The following is a 14,344-nucleotide window of genomic DNA, read 5'->3' on the forward strand; positions in this document are numbered from 1 at the left end:
AAAAACAAATATAGAAAAACTTTTGCAATATACCGGCCATTAATAACAAATTCAATTGGCGAGTCAAGGTCCCAACCACCCACAAGCAGGGCCTAGAAGATGAGAAACAATTACATAAAATATCAAGATATTGAATAGATAGAATATTTAACAAGACCTAAGAAGGAAAGGAATCCAGATGGAGACTGGATTTTTAGAAATCAAGAAGAAGAAGCAGAAGGCAAAAAAGTAAGGCAGACAAACACAACTAAGGACATTAAAGTAAGACAGAGAAAACACAACTAAGGACATTAAAGTAAGACAGAGAAACACAACTAAGGACATTAAAGTAAGGCAGAGAAAACACAACCAAGGACATTAAAGCAAGACAGAGAACACATGAGGAAATTAAAGTAAGGCAGAGAAACACAACTAAGGACATTAAAAGTAAGGCAGAGAGAAACACAACTAAGGACATTAAAGTAGCAACAGAGAAACACAACTAAGGACATTAAAGTAAGACAGAGAAACACAACTAAGGACATTAAAGTAAGAGTAGAGAAACACAACTAAGGACATTAAAGTAAGGAGAGACACAACTAAGGACATTAAAGCAAGACAGAGAAACACAACTGAGGACATTAAAGTAAGGCAGAGAAACACAACTAAGGACAGCAGCAAGGCAGAGAAACACAACTGGGACATTAAAGTAAGGCAGAGAAACACAACTGAGGACATTAAAGTAAGGCAAAGAGAAACAACCATGATTGACAAAAGTAAGGCAGAGAAACACAACTAAGGACATTAAAAGTAAAACAGAGAAACACAACTAAGGATACAAAGTAAGGCAGAGAAACACAACCAAGGACATTAAAAGTAAGGTAGAGAAACAACAAAGGACATTAAAGTAAGGCAGAGAAACACAACTCAAGGACATTAAAGTAAGCAGAGAGAAACACAATGAGGACATTAAAGTAAGCAGAGAAACACAACTAAGGACATTAAAGTAAGGCAGAGAAACACAACTAAGGACATTAAAGTAAGCAGCAGAGAAACACAACCAAGGACATTAAAGTAAGGCAGAGAACCACAACTAAGGACATTAAGTGCAAGAGAGAAACACAACTAAGGACATTAAAGTAAGGTAGAGAAACACAACCAAGGACATTAAAGTAAGGAGAGAAACACAACTAAGGACATTAAAGTAAGGCAGAGAAACACAACTAAGGACATTAAAGTAAGGTAGAGAAACACAACCAAGGACATTAAAGTAAGGAGAGAAACACAACTAAGGACATTAAAGTAAGGCAGAGAAACACAACTAAGGACATTAAAGTAAGGCAGAGAAACACAACTGGGACATTAAAGTAAGGCAGAGAAACACAACCTAAGGACATTAAAGTGGCAGAGAAACACAACCAGGGACATTAAAGTAATTAGAGAAACACAACTAAGGACATTAAAGTAAGGTAGAGAAACACAACTAAGGACATTAAAAGTGGCAGAGAAACACAACTAAGGACATTAAAGTAAGGTAGAGAAACACAACTAGGACATTAAAGTAAGCAGAGAAACACAACTAAGGACATTAAAGTAGACAGAGAAACACAACTGAGGACATAAAGTAAAAGCAGAGAAACACATGAGGAAATTAAAGTAAGGCAGAGAAACACAACCAGGACATTAAAGTAAGGCAGAGAAACACAACTAAGGACATTAAAGTAAAACAGAGAAACACAACTAAGGACATTAAAGTAAAACAGAGAAACACAACTAAGGACATTAAAGTAAGGCAGAGAAACACAACTGAGGACATTAAAGATTAAACTAATTTATACTAGCAACAACGAGAACTAGAAAGGAAAAAAAAACTCGAAAAATTAATGGATTACTTATGAAATAGAAATGAAGTTGGTAAGGAAGATAAAATGAAATGTTATTGGTTGACAAAAAATAGACTACGCCAAAAAAAGAGTTTTTCGTGAATAATGAAACCAGATAGATAAGCGACTGGAGGAGCATATGCCTAGCAGACCAGACATCAGCTACAGTCTACTGCTGTTATTCGTTTCATTATACAAGACATTAAGACTATTACTTTATATGCATTGCAGTTATTGACCAATTTCCTCTGGTTATCGCTTGCGCCCATTAATCTTAACGTGCTCTCGGTGAACAATGCAAGAGAAATTCCAGTCAGTGGTCTCTCTCTGTATATATATATGTGTGATTGTAATTTAAATGAATCGTTACAATCTCCGCTATTGCATCATGATTCTAATGAACAGTAAGTCGACTCATTAACGACGGAAAACCTAACACCCAATCTTGAGTTCACTCATAATTCTGGTTTAACAACAAAGCTTCTGATTTCGAGTTCCTCGGTGGGACGGAGGTAAGTCTACGGATTTATAACGTTAAAATCAGGAGTTCGATTCCTCTCGGTGATCAAAGTCAAAACCCCATTTTGTGGATCTGCTTTGTAAATACACATACGGCAGGTTTTGTTTAATAATACGACTTAGTTCGCAAAATTCTTATTAAACGTGCATTTCCAAAGTATAGGTATATATCAAACGAAGAATATCTTTTCGTGTCAGTGTATAACGTGAAATTCTTATCGGTGATTGGATTATGTTTTGTTTGTTTGTTTGTATTTGGAATTTCGCACAAAGCTACTGAGGGCTATCTGTGCTAGCCGTCCATAATTTAGCAGTGTAAGACTAGAGGGAAGGCAGCTAGTATCACCACCCACCGCCAACTCTTGGGCTACTCTTTTACCAACGAATAGTGGGATTAACCGTCACATTATAACGCCCCACGGCTGGAAGGCGAGCATGTTTTAGCGCGACGCGGGCGCGAACCCGCGACCCTCGGATTACAGCACGCCTTCGCTTGGCCATGCCAGGCATGTGATTGGATTAAGGATGTCTGATTTACATGTTTTTTAGTGAATGATATCCAACTGTTATTTATTTGCCACGTTAAGTTTTGTGTTAAAATTGTTCATTAGTCACTTTTGAATGCCGAACCATTTCTAATGTTAAGGAATAGAGAAGGAATTAACCATAAAGTATCACTTACGCTTTCCATAAATTAATGAACCATCATGTTGGAGATCAGTTCATTAAACAAAATATCAGGAAAGAAATGTTAATACTGTTAATAACTATTAAATATACACTAAAGTTTAATCCTTTCATAAAACATTACATAAATCCATTTGTCCCAGTTCTCACTTCTCTGTCTGGCATGGCCGAGTGGTTGGAGCAATCGACTGGAAATCATAGGTTTGAATTTCCGTCCAACCAAATATGATCACACATTTACGATTGGAGCATTATAAAGCTATGGTCAATCCCACTATTAGTTGGAAAAACAGTTGGCTTTGAGTGTTGAATACTAGTTGCCTGTCATCTTGTCTTTCATTGCTAAATCAAGGACAACTAATGCAGATGGTCTTCATGTATCTTTTCAATTCTCCCAAATTAGTAACTTTAAGATCAAAAAACGTTTTCGTAGTTTCAGTATAGTTTTTCTGTTGTTTTTGTTTTACTTGCAACTGGAACTGGTTTTAAGATTTTAAGCTATTACTCATTCAGTTTATGGGAAATTAGTTTCGGTCTTTAGGTTTTATAACTTCAGTACAGCGGTATGTCTGCGGATTTACAACACTCAAAATCAGGTGCTCAGCAAATAGTCCGATGTGTGACTTTGCTATAAGAAAACATTACACAAACCTCAACGTTACCTTATGCTATATATGGTCTGAATGACCAGTTCAGTTAGAAAGAAAACTAAATGAAAAGTTGAGATTTCCCTAAGGCTTAGATATAAATTAGATCAACTGGTTAGAGTGAAAGACAGTAAGAAACAATCGCTCCTACCTTGGTTGCAACAAATAAATATATACGTAAACACAAACTACTATTGCATAATCGAAATGTATTTTAAATTTGAGGGAATAAATATATCTTTGAGATTTTTCTACACAAGGATACTTGAGTATTCAAATTACTCCTTTATTAACTTTATATTGTGTTATTTTATTTTAATATAAAAGAAATAAAAAGAGTTTATAAAACGTACATTATGTTTCTCTCAAGAAAGCGACAAAGACACAAATACGAACATGTTAAATTATATATGCTGATATACTTTTAAAACAACAGGTGGCGCTAGCATTACTCTAAAGTTTTTCTTGTGGTGAATACCAAAGCAAACGAGACTAGGTAATTCATATTCACGTCACAGTGATAAATATTGTTGTGTAGACTGTTATAGCGGAACATTTATTAGTGTGAAGGATTGTTACAATAAAATGTTTAAGCAAGGGACTGCACTTATTACCATAAAATGTGTGTTTATGCAAGGAATTGTTTTCGCAATGAGCTATTATAAGGCTCAATTAGACTATTTATTGAATTGCATTTATTAATGTAAAGGACTATAGTAACATTTATTAAAGTATATGATAACGTAAAGAACAATGGGACTAGATTACAATAGTGTTTCTTGTCCTAATGGGCATTTTACTTTAAAACATTATTTGCACTCACTTTCATTTGTTTTTCTACCCATCAACCCTAAAAACAAGGCAAGAAGCCATCGCTTCGGTATCACACCAGAAAGTGACCATCCACCAAGATGTTCATCTTTCTTCTTTCTGCTTCAGTCAAAATAGTTCTTCAAGTGCTTTACCACTGGCATTAGTTTAAACTTAAATCCATTCTCTGTACTTTTGGATAATGCACGAAGTCATCGTTTAGTCATAGTAACTAGTAGTAATTAAAAATAAATCATAATTTTAATGTAAATGATGTTATCATTACCCTTTCAATTTAATTATTTTTAGAAGAAATCTATTATTCCTTTAAAAAGCATCAGTACAGAAGCTATTTTCCAATAATAGATAAAAATTACATGACTGTAACCGTTACAGTGTAACGTTTATAATACTCACTTTTTTGTACAATATACAATCGATGTCCTTAGGGAACCAACCCCCTATATTATGTATGAAGTAAAAGAGAGAGAGAGAAATCAATACACATTATATTAAATTTCATTACACTCATTTGTAGAATACACTAACTTTCAGTCAAGGGCACAAATGTCATGAAATGAGTAATAAACTCATTTTGTAAATGTGAAATGATGTAAGGATGACAGTGACAAAAATGATGCAAACAAAAAGATGGGAATGATACACCTATACGTAGATCATTCCTACATTACTATCAGCATTAAAAATTATTATTACACTGTAAACTGCATATTTGAATTTAATATTGCTGCAGATAGAAGCTGTATATACCTGACTCTTGGTATGCAGTTTATTTATCATAATGTCATCGTCATGTCAGGATGGGCATCAACGTATTGTAAACCAAGATTCTAGAATTTAAGTATAAAGAAAACTAAGTTATGTCTTGATTATTATAGACTATTACAGACTCGTTACGAGATTGGTCAAATTAACCGACCCCATATCCATTTTGTACTCTTGCATTTTACAGTGTAACGTTGAATGTTAATACTTAAAGTCAAGTAGTGATGATCGATGTATATCTGTATCATCCCTATGTTCTTGTTTGCATTCTTTTTGGCACTGTTATCCCTACAATATTTTGCATTTACAAATTTTTTTATTACTTGTTGTGTGTATATAACCGTGTATTTCTTAGCGTCAAATATATCATTAATTAACATTAACTAATTATGTTGGAAATTCCTGTGGCGTTATGGTATTTATAAGTCTAGTTTCGTATTATCACATCACGTCCTTTAGTTTCTGAGAATATAAAATAAAATAATGCAATATTAAACATGGTCAACCGTTAAGATCATTATAAAAATATTTAAATAAATAAACAGCTCGTCAATGACCCTTTTATACGGAATACGTGACTTATCAGGATTACATACTACTTATTTTTTCTCTCGAACAATCTTAAAATATTCTATTCTCGGTATAATATTCTAACACCTACAATATAGAGTATAGTGCGTACTGTGAAAGACAGAAGACTTCCACGGGTTATGCACAAAAATTAAAATGAATGTTGCCAGTTCAAACTTTCGCCTATTAAAAATATATAGATGTAAATATAAAGAAAAAGGCTTAACGAAATAAAAAAAATAAATTTAGAAATATAAGTGCGAAGTATAACCTAACCTCGCTAATTAAATAAGTAAAATTTGTGAAATCTATCTTGATCAAAAAAGTTGGGTGTATTGTTTGGTATTTATGGGCAAAGCAACTAGTCTAACCGCGCCTGACTAACAAAGACGAAAAAGTGCAGTCGAAGCAATCAAACTTTGTTATATTATTTTGTGAGCCAATCAAAATTCAGACCATTCATGAAATGAATTCGTGGCGTACTTATAGAATAATTATTGGTAAAAATCAGACAGATTAACAACTGCTAATATATAGAAAAGCCAGTGTATTTTGATAGCACCACGCTCCAACAATGGCTTTTATGTCATATTGTTTAGCAACAAAGTATAACCTAATATTGTTGTTAGTTAATGCACTGAAAGTATAAAAGGAAATGAATCGACAAGAAAACTGGAAAAACATTTGTTGGTTTTGTAATTTAGTCTCCGTTGATTAAAGAGGTTTCTTTTTTTTATTAAAAAACGTTTATGATATAACAGAAAATAGCTTAATTCAGCAACTATTTAGGTTAAAATTGAGCTGATGTTTTATTACTTTTATGATAAATTTCATGAACTTAGCTCTAGGCTATGTGATCCAACACTATCTTTACTATAGGCTTATTTTACCAACACTCACTACACTTATAAGGTTTCACGCCATCACCACCCTCATGGTCCCCTTGCAACCCCGTCACTAAAATATTAATGAGCAGTGTGCGTGTATGTTTTCTTATCGCAAAGCCACATGAGGCTATCTGCTCAGTCCACCAAGGGGAATTGAACCCCTACTTCTAGCGTTGTAAATCAGTATACTCACTGCTGTACCAGCGGAGAACATTAATGAGCAGCCAGTAATAGAACCATTCTATCTGGATAAATGTATTTTGGTTTTATGACTGGGTTACATTGAGACAATTATCCTTAAATATATATTTATGAAAACGTCAAATAATTCATAAATAAACACGATAAAATGTTGGATTGAAATCTAAAGAACGTATATATAACTAGATTTTGTAAATCCGACTTTTCAAAAGCCTTTTGTAAAAATTAATTTCTGTTAGGCAAATTCGTTAAATCGTTGTAGCTCAAGATAAAATTTAGTAAACCAGAAATATGGTTAAAGCTTATTCCCAGAAGAACTTGTTAAGACTTCCTATTTTCATTGGAAAAGTTACTTCCATAAATTAAGAACTTTTATTTGCTAATTTGATAATAATACTGAGATTGGTACCATGACTTACTGCCATCAGCTAGATACGTCTGTCTTGTGGGAGTTTCCTTTAATGAAGGAAAGATTAAATAAATTGCAACCTTGATGTAGTCTTATTGCAGGTGAACATGAAACATTACGTTATGTGAATACGACTTTTAGGTGAAAACAACAGATGCAGCTGCCTTGCTAGTTCCATAGATTCCTATTAATTTTATGTTATCGTTTTCTAAGAACAGTACCAGTAAGTAGGAATACTTTGGTGACAATAAGATTTATATTTTGCGAAAAAATCTTATCTTTCTTAAATAATACCGACCATAAAAAACGTGGTAACGCGTTGATACAGTTCCCGTGTGGCTTATCAGTAAGTTTCAGGGCTGACAACGCTAAAAATAGTGTTTCGATACCTGCAGTGGGCGGAGCACAGATAGACAGTTGTGTAGCTTTGCGCTTAATAAACAACAAAATAAGTGTTCAGAGTAAGTAATAAACTTTAAAATTATAAAACATGTCATGGAAACTTGTGATGGGTAAACTGAATTATTTTTTTTCTTTAGGTCAAAGTTCGACGGCTGTTCAATATCCAGTGTTCAAATTTCATTCGGTGAAATCTATTACTTGTTCTTTCGCTCATAATAGCATGAAAGAACTTTTAAATTATTCATCACTACTCATTTTAAATTCTCAGAAATTTAAAGTTACGAACATTTATTTCATTTTTCCCTCCGTAAATTATCTGTATTCTAGGTGTTATTAGCACGCAGTAACGTACATACTCATATAAATAATAACATTACTAAAGTCACTTTGAACAGAGTGAAGAGTTTTCAAAGATCTTCAGTGAATGCTACATCAGTATATGATCTCAGAACACCTCAATGTTAAACGATATAAGAAATAAATATTTACACGCACTGTCATTTTTACACAATCGCACAACTGTTTTTAACTTATATCTAAGCCTTTATCCTATCAGTAATCTTCCTTCGCCTGAGCAAAATGGAAACTGAGCCTGTCTGAATGGCAGTAGCAGATGAAAACTGGTACATTCACAAATAGTACGAGATGGAGTGCAAGGAAAGGAACGAATATGAAATATCGACCTAAAAGGATAGTGTAGCGTACTGTTAAGAAATCGATTTGTAAAGTTTTCATTAAACTACGCAGAAAGAGTAGAATTATTGATTTGTTCTCTATTTACACAGTTGAGGCAAGTCTCCTTTTGTTCCCCTTTCTTCGTCTGATGCTCTGCTGGAGTAACCCCTATCCCACAGTTTTGAAACATTTCCCTATCGATAATGTCACCCTCAGTAGAAGGAGGGTTGAGTGACCGCACGCGAGCGGCTCGTTTGAGGGCAGTTTAACGACTCGTCATTTCTCAACTGAAAGTAGCTACCTGTAGTCCAAGAAGCAGCCTTACGCTTCTTGAAGAGACCAGATGACGAGCTATTTGTTTTTGGAAAACGTTTTCCATCGTGTTTCGTAAATTACTAAAACAAAGGACGAAAACGAAATTTGAACTTTGAAAACTTGAATTAAAATACCTTTCTGTGCAGAAAACGCTACGGAAGGATTGAAACTGATGGGTCGACCTCTATATGTAAAGAAAATTATTAGAATTCAGTAAAAATTTTCTTTTAAGATGAATACGAACGAACAGTTTCGATCTTTCTTTTATTAACTCGTAATAAACAAGAACTGAAGAAGATATAAGTAAATCATCTGGAAATTTGGAAACAAAAAATAGCGATTGCATGTTTCCTGTTAGCAATAGTTTCATCATAACTAAATAACATAGAAACTGAATTCATCAGAACTGAAAAACAGATTAACTGTATATTTCCGTATTTGTTTGTTACTTTGTTTTTACAAGACAATTTATCGGCTTATCTACTGTTTATACAGTAAAGTTGAATTGCGATAATTAGGTGCGTAGCATTTTAAACCAAAGTTTCGATGATATTTAAACCATTAGGAGAAGAATTGCTCTAATTAACAAGAATTATGGTTATTTGAATGATTTTTCTAAACTGTATAATTCAACAAAAGTGCCTGTGTTTTGGTTCTTCAGTATGAAGGTTTATAACACAAGAAAGTGAAATAACAAAGACTTCGGAAACCTATTTAAAGTAAAAATGTATCTGAAGACGGCTGGTAAGGGGTATTAAAATAGAGTAGAGAACAACGTTTTGACCTTCTTGATGACCGAAGCATAAAGCGGTTTCCTTGGTTCATTATTAATATTTCACTGGAGCACAAAGCGGTTTCCTTGGTTCATTATTAATATTTCACTGGAGCACAAAGCGGTTTTTGGTTCATTATTAATATTTCACTGGAGCACAAAGCGGTTTCTTTGGTTCATTATTAATATTTCACTGGAGCACAAAGCGGTTTCCTTGGTTCATTATTAATATTTCACTGGAGCACAAAGCGGTTTCGTTAGTTCATTATTAATATTTCACTGGAGCACAAAGCGGTTTCCTTGGTTCATTATTAATATTTCACTGGAGCACAAAGCGGTTTCCTTGGTTCATTATTAATATTTCACTGGAGCACAAAGCGGTTTCCTTGGTTCATTATTAATATTTCACTGGAGCACAAAGCGGTTTTGGTTCATTATTAATATTTCACTGGAGCACAAAGCGGTTTCGTTAGTTCATTATTAATATTTCACTGGAGCACAAAGCGGTTTCGTTAGTTCATTATTAATATTTCACTGGAGCACAAAGCGGTTTCCTTGGTTCATTATTAATATTTCACTGGAGCACAAAGCGGTTTCGTTGGTTCAATATTAATATTTCACTGGAGCACAAAGCGGTTTCTGTTAGTTCATTATTAATATTTCACTGGAGCACAAAACGGTTTCCTGGTTCATTATTAATATTTCACTGGAGCACAAAGCGGTTTCTGTTGGTTCAATATTAATATTTCACTGGAGCACAAAGCGGTTTCGTTGGTTCATTATTAATATTTCACTGGAGCACAAAGCGGTTTTCTTGGTACATTATTAATATTTCACTGGAGCACAAAGTGGTTGTATATGAATCATTACTTGTAATAACCGTTAATATAAATTGTATTATTATTTGTATATTAAAATACATTAGTGTTAAAAATAAAATTGTTTTATCAATCTTATTGGCAAATACAAAAAAATTATGCAAATAAACATTCAACTAACTTCTAAATTGAAATTAAAATTTCCGATTATTTGAAATTGTAATACATAACGTATGTAGCGTAACAGGTCGGAAACTTGTCCGGGTTAAATTATAATACGTAACAGAATACTAATTACCCAACCAACCACTAATATAGAAACATGTTGGCTCTTCGTTATTTTAAATTGTGAAAATCTTAAAAGACTTTTATTTAATGATAACAAAATTTTATATATGAGCTACAACCTGCTCAGCTTCTCATAAGTTGTTTATAATAAAGCGGTGATTCTTTAAAATGTAAATGATTTTTTTAAAGTTTTTTTTTTCACTTTCGATCAATTTTCCGTTAATCAGACTCAATGATCTTCATCTCTTAATCAGACTCAGTGATCTTCATCTCTTAATCAGACTTAATGATCTTCATCTCTTAATCAGACTCACTATCTTCATCTCTAAATCAGACTCACAATCTTCATCTTTAATCAGAATCAATAATTCATCATCTTAATCAGACTCAATGATCTTCATCTCTTAATCAGACTCAATAATCTTCATTCTTAATCAGACTCATTATCTTCATTCTTAATCAGACTCAATGATCTTCATTCTAATCAGACTTCACATCTTTCATTCTTAATCAGACTCACTATCTTCATCTCTTAATCAGACTCATAATCTTCATTCTTAATCAGACTCAATGATCTTCATTCCAAATCAGACTCAATAATCTTCATCTCTTAATCAGACTCAATGATCTTCATTCTTAATCAGACTCAGTGATCTTCATCTTTAATCAGGCTCAATGATCTTCATCTATAAATCAGACTCATAATCTTCATCTCTTAATCAGACTCAATGATCTTTATCTCTTAATCAGACTCAATGATCTTCATCTCTAAATCAGACTCAATATCTTCATCTCTTATTTTATCTCCTTTTTAAACTATTACTATTTTTCTTCAGCATAGCTTCAATTTTAAACATTCGGTATTAAACAACAACAACAATAAAATTAGCAAGTAAAATATCAAGCTTCCAGTAATTTTTTACTGATTACATTACTTGTGGGCATGATGAAGAATTGATTTGTTTTTAATTTCAAGCACAAAGCTACTGAGGGCTATCTTCGCTAGCCGTTCCTAATTTAGCAATGTAAGACTAGAGGGAAGGCAGCTAGTCATCACCACCCATCGCCAACTCTTGGGCTACTCTTTTACCAACAAATAGTGGGACTGGCCGTCACGTTATAACGCCCCCACAGCTGAAAGGGCGAGCATGTTTGGTGCGACAGGGATTCGAACTCGTGACCCTCTGATTACGAGTCGAACGCCTTAACCCACCTGGCCATATTGGCCAGCGCTACACTATGGAATTTATTTTTCTTTTAAATCACTATTGATCTTGGCAAGAGGTCTCGTGATATTTTGTAACCTATTTGTTGAACTTTGCTTCGTTCGATGATACACTGTATTCAGTATACCTAAAAAGCTGTAGCCAGTTTTTCTCACTTTTGGCTTCGAGGTATATGCTCAACGCAGAGAAATAGGTTTCGTTTGTGAGCAATTTTTCCTTTACGGTCTTTCTAATAGTTTTAAATATTGCTACAGTAGGCTTACGTTAGTTGAGAGTCCCATAGCAACAATTAATAGAACAAAACAAAATATATCATGAAAATTATTTACCACAAAAATTCACCAAAGGGACAATTTTTATTTATAAATATGGGAAGCTGTAACCGGTATTAAAGTGCTAATGATTTATTTTGACCCCGCCAATTTCTAGAGAATAAGTGTAAGTTGTTTTTGTTTGTGTTTTTTATTGAGTTTCACGCAAAGCTACACGAGAGCTATCTGCGCTAGCCGTCCCTAATTTAGCAATGTAAGACTAGAGGGAAGATAATTAGTCATCACCACCTACCGCCAACTCTTGGGCTTCTCTTTTACCAACGAATAATGGGATTGACCGTTACTATATAACATCCCCACGGCTGAAAGGGCGAACATGTTTTGTGTGAGAGAGACTCGAACCCAAAACACTCGGATTACGAGTCGAGTGCCTTAACTGGCCAAATCATTTCGACAAAAGGGATGAAGTAAGATGTACATTTTTTGAAAACTTATCAGAAACTATAGAATAAAAATATTTTCTGCGAACGGCGTTCATGATACAGTAAATCGTTCAAGGGCTGTAATGAACAAAAACAATACAACGCTACAACTACGATCAAACAAAATTAATTTATTAAAATAGAGCAAGAATCATAAAAAATAAAGCTTTTGAACAACTTCAAATTTTATCTCTTAGAAAGCTCCCGGCTAGTACATCGGTAAGTACTAGGGAATTACAACACTAAATCAAAGGTTCGATTCACCCTGGTGGGCTCAGCAGATAGCCCAATGTGGCTTTGCTACAAGGAAACACACACATAATCTCCAAAATTTAGGCCCGGCATGGCTAGAGGGGTTAAGGCGTTCGACTGATAATCTGAGGGTCGCGAATTCGAATCGCCGTTGCACCAAACATACTCGCCCTTTCAGACGTAGTAGCATTATAATGTGACGGTCAGTCCTAATATTCGTTGATAAAAGAGTAGCCCAAGAATTGGCGATGAGTGGTCATGACTGACCGCCTTCCCTCCAATCTTACCCTACTAAATTGGGGACGGTTAACGCAGATGGCCCTAGTGTAGCTTTGCGCGAAATTCATAAAAACAAAACAAAAACAATCTCTTAGAAAAAACAATCAGTTAACCTGTGCCTGGCTAGAACTAGGTTTTCGTGTTGTTAAACAGCACAACATAAATCTCATTGTTATTAATTTTAATAACTAAAGGAATTAGGAGGAACGAACCAGAAGAAGTGAAACCTAATTCCAAAATAAACATAATTCATCCTCTTCTCAATATTAATACAAGTATCGAGTTTCAATCAGCAATAATTCTAACTATTAATTGTGAACTAATTAATATCATTAAAGGCTTTTTTTACTTAATAGTTAGGCCACAAAGTTACATCTCATGTGACTAGCTATTACCATAAATCTACCTTTTTACTTTTTACAACATTAAATATCTGTACGCCACTGCAGGGCCCCGCATGGCCAGGTGGATTCAGGCGTTCGACTCGCAATCCTGAGGTTCGCGGGTTCGAATCCCCGTTGCACCAAACATACTCACCCTTTCAGCCGTGGGGACGTTATAATGTAACGGTCAATCCCACTATTCGTTAGTAAAAGAGTAGCCCAAAAGTTGGCGGTGGGTGGTGATGACCAGCTGCCTTCCCTCTAGTCTTACACTGCTAAAGGTACGGCTATCGCAGATAGTTCTAGTGTAGCTTTGCGCGAAATTCAAAACAAACCAAACGTCACTGCTAGGGAAAGCTTATGACAATTTCAAATTACAAACTTACTCGGAATTAATTTTACTCTAGCTAAAAGTTGAGTTAGTGCTTTAATATAACTAGAAATTCATAATTGCACAAACCGACAGAGGGATTTTGTTCGTTTGTATGTTTGAAGTAAAGGAAAAAGCTACACAATTGACTATTTGCGCAATGTCCGCTTCACGCCCGGTTCCAAGCAATGTGTATCCGCAGACAAGTTGTGACACGAGGGAGACATAATAGAAGGCATATAAATGACCGTTAAACAAATACATAACAAAACAATAATGAAATTTGCTCTCTCATAAACTGTGTTATTTAGTTATTATTTTCTTTATTCTACTTCAAATACAAAGCTCTTGTTTATATTCTCTAAGCAATCACCACACATAAAGAGTCCTAAGTGAATAATAAATACGTCATACCCGTGCGTTTGTCTGGGC

Source organism: Tachypleus tridentatus, chromosome 4 (assembly GCF_004210375.1).
Source record: "Tachypleus tridentatus isolate NWPU-2018 chromosome 4, ASM421037v1, whole genome shotgun sequence".
Lineage (NCBI taxonomy): Eukaryota > Metazoa > Arthropoda > Merostomata > Xiphosura > Limulidae > Tachypleus > Tachypleus tridentatus.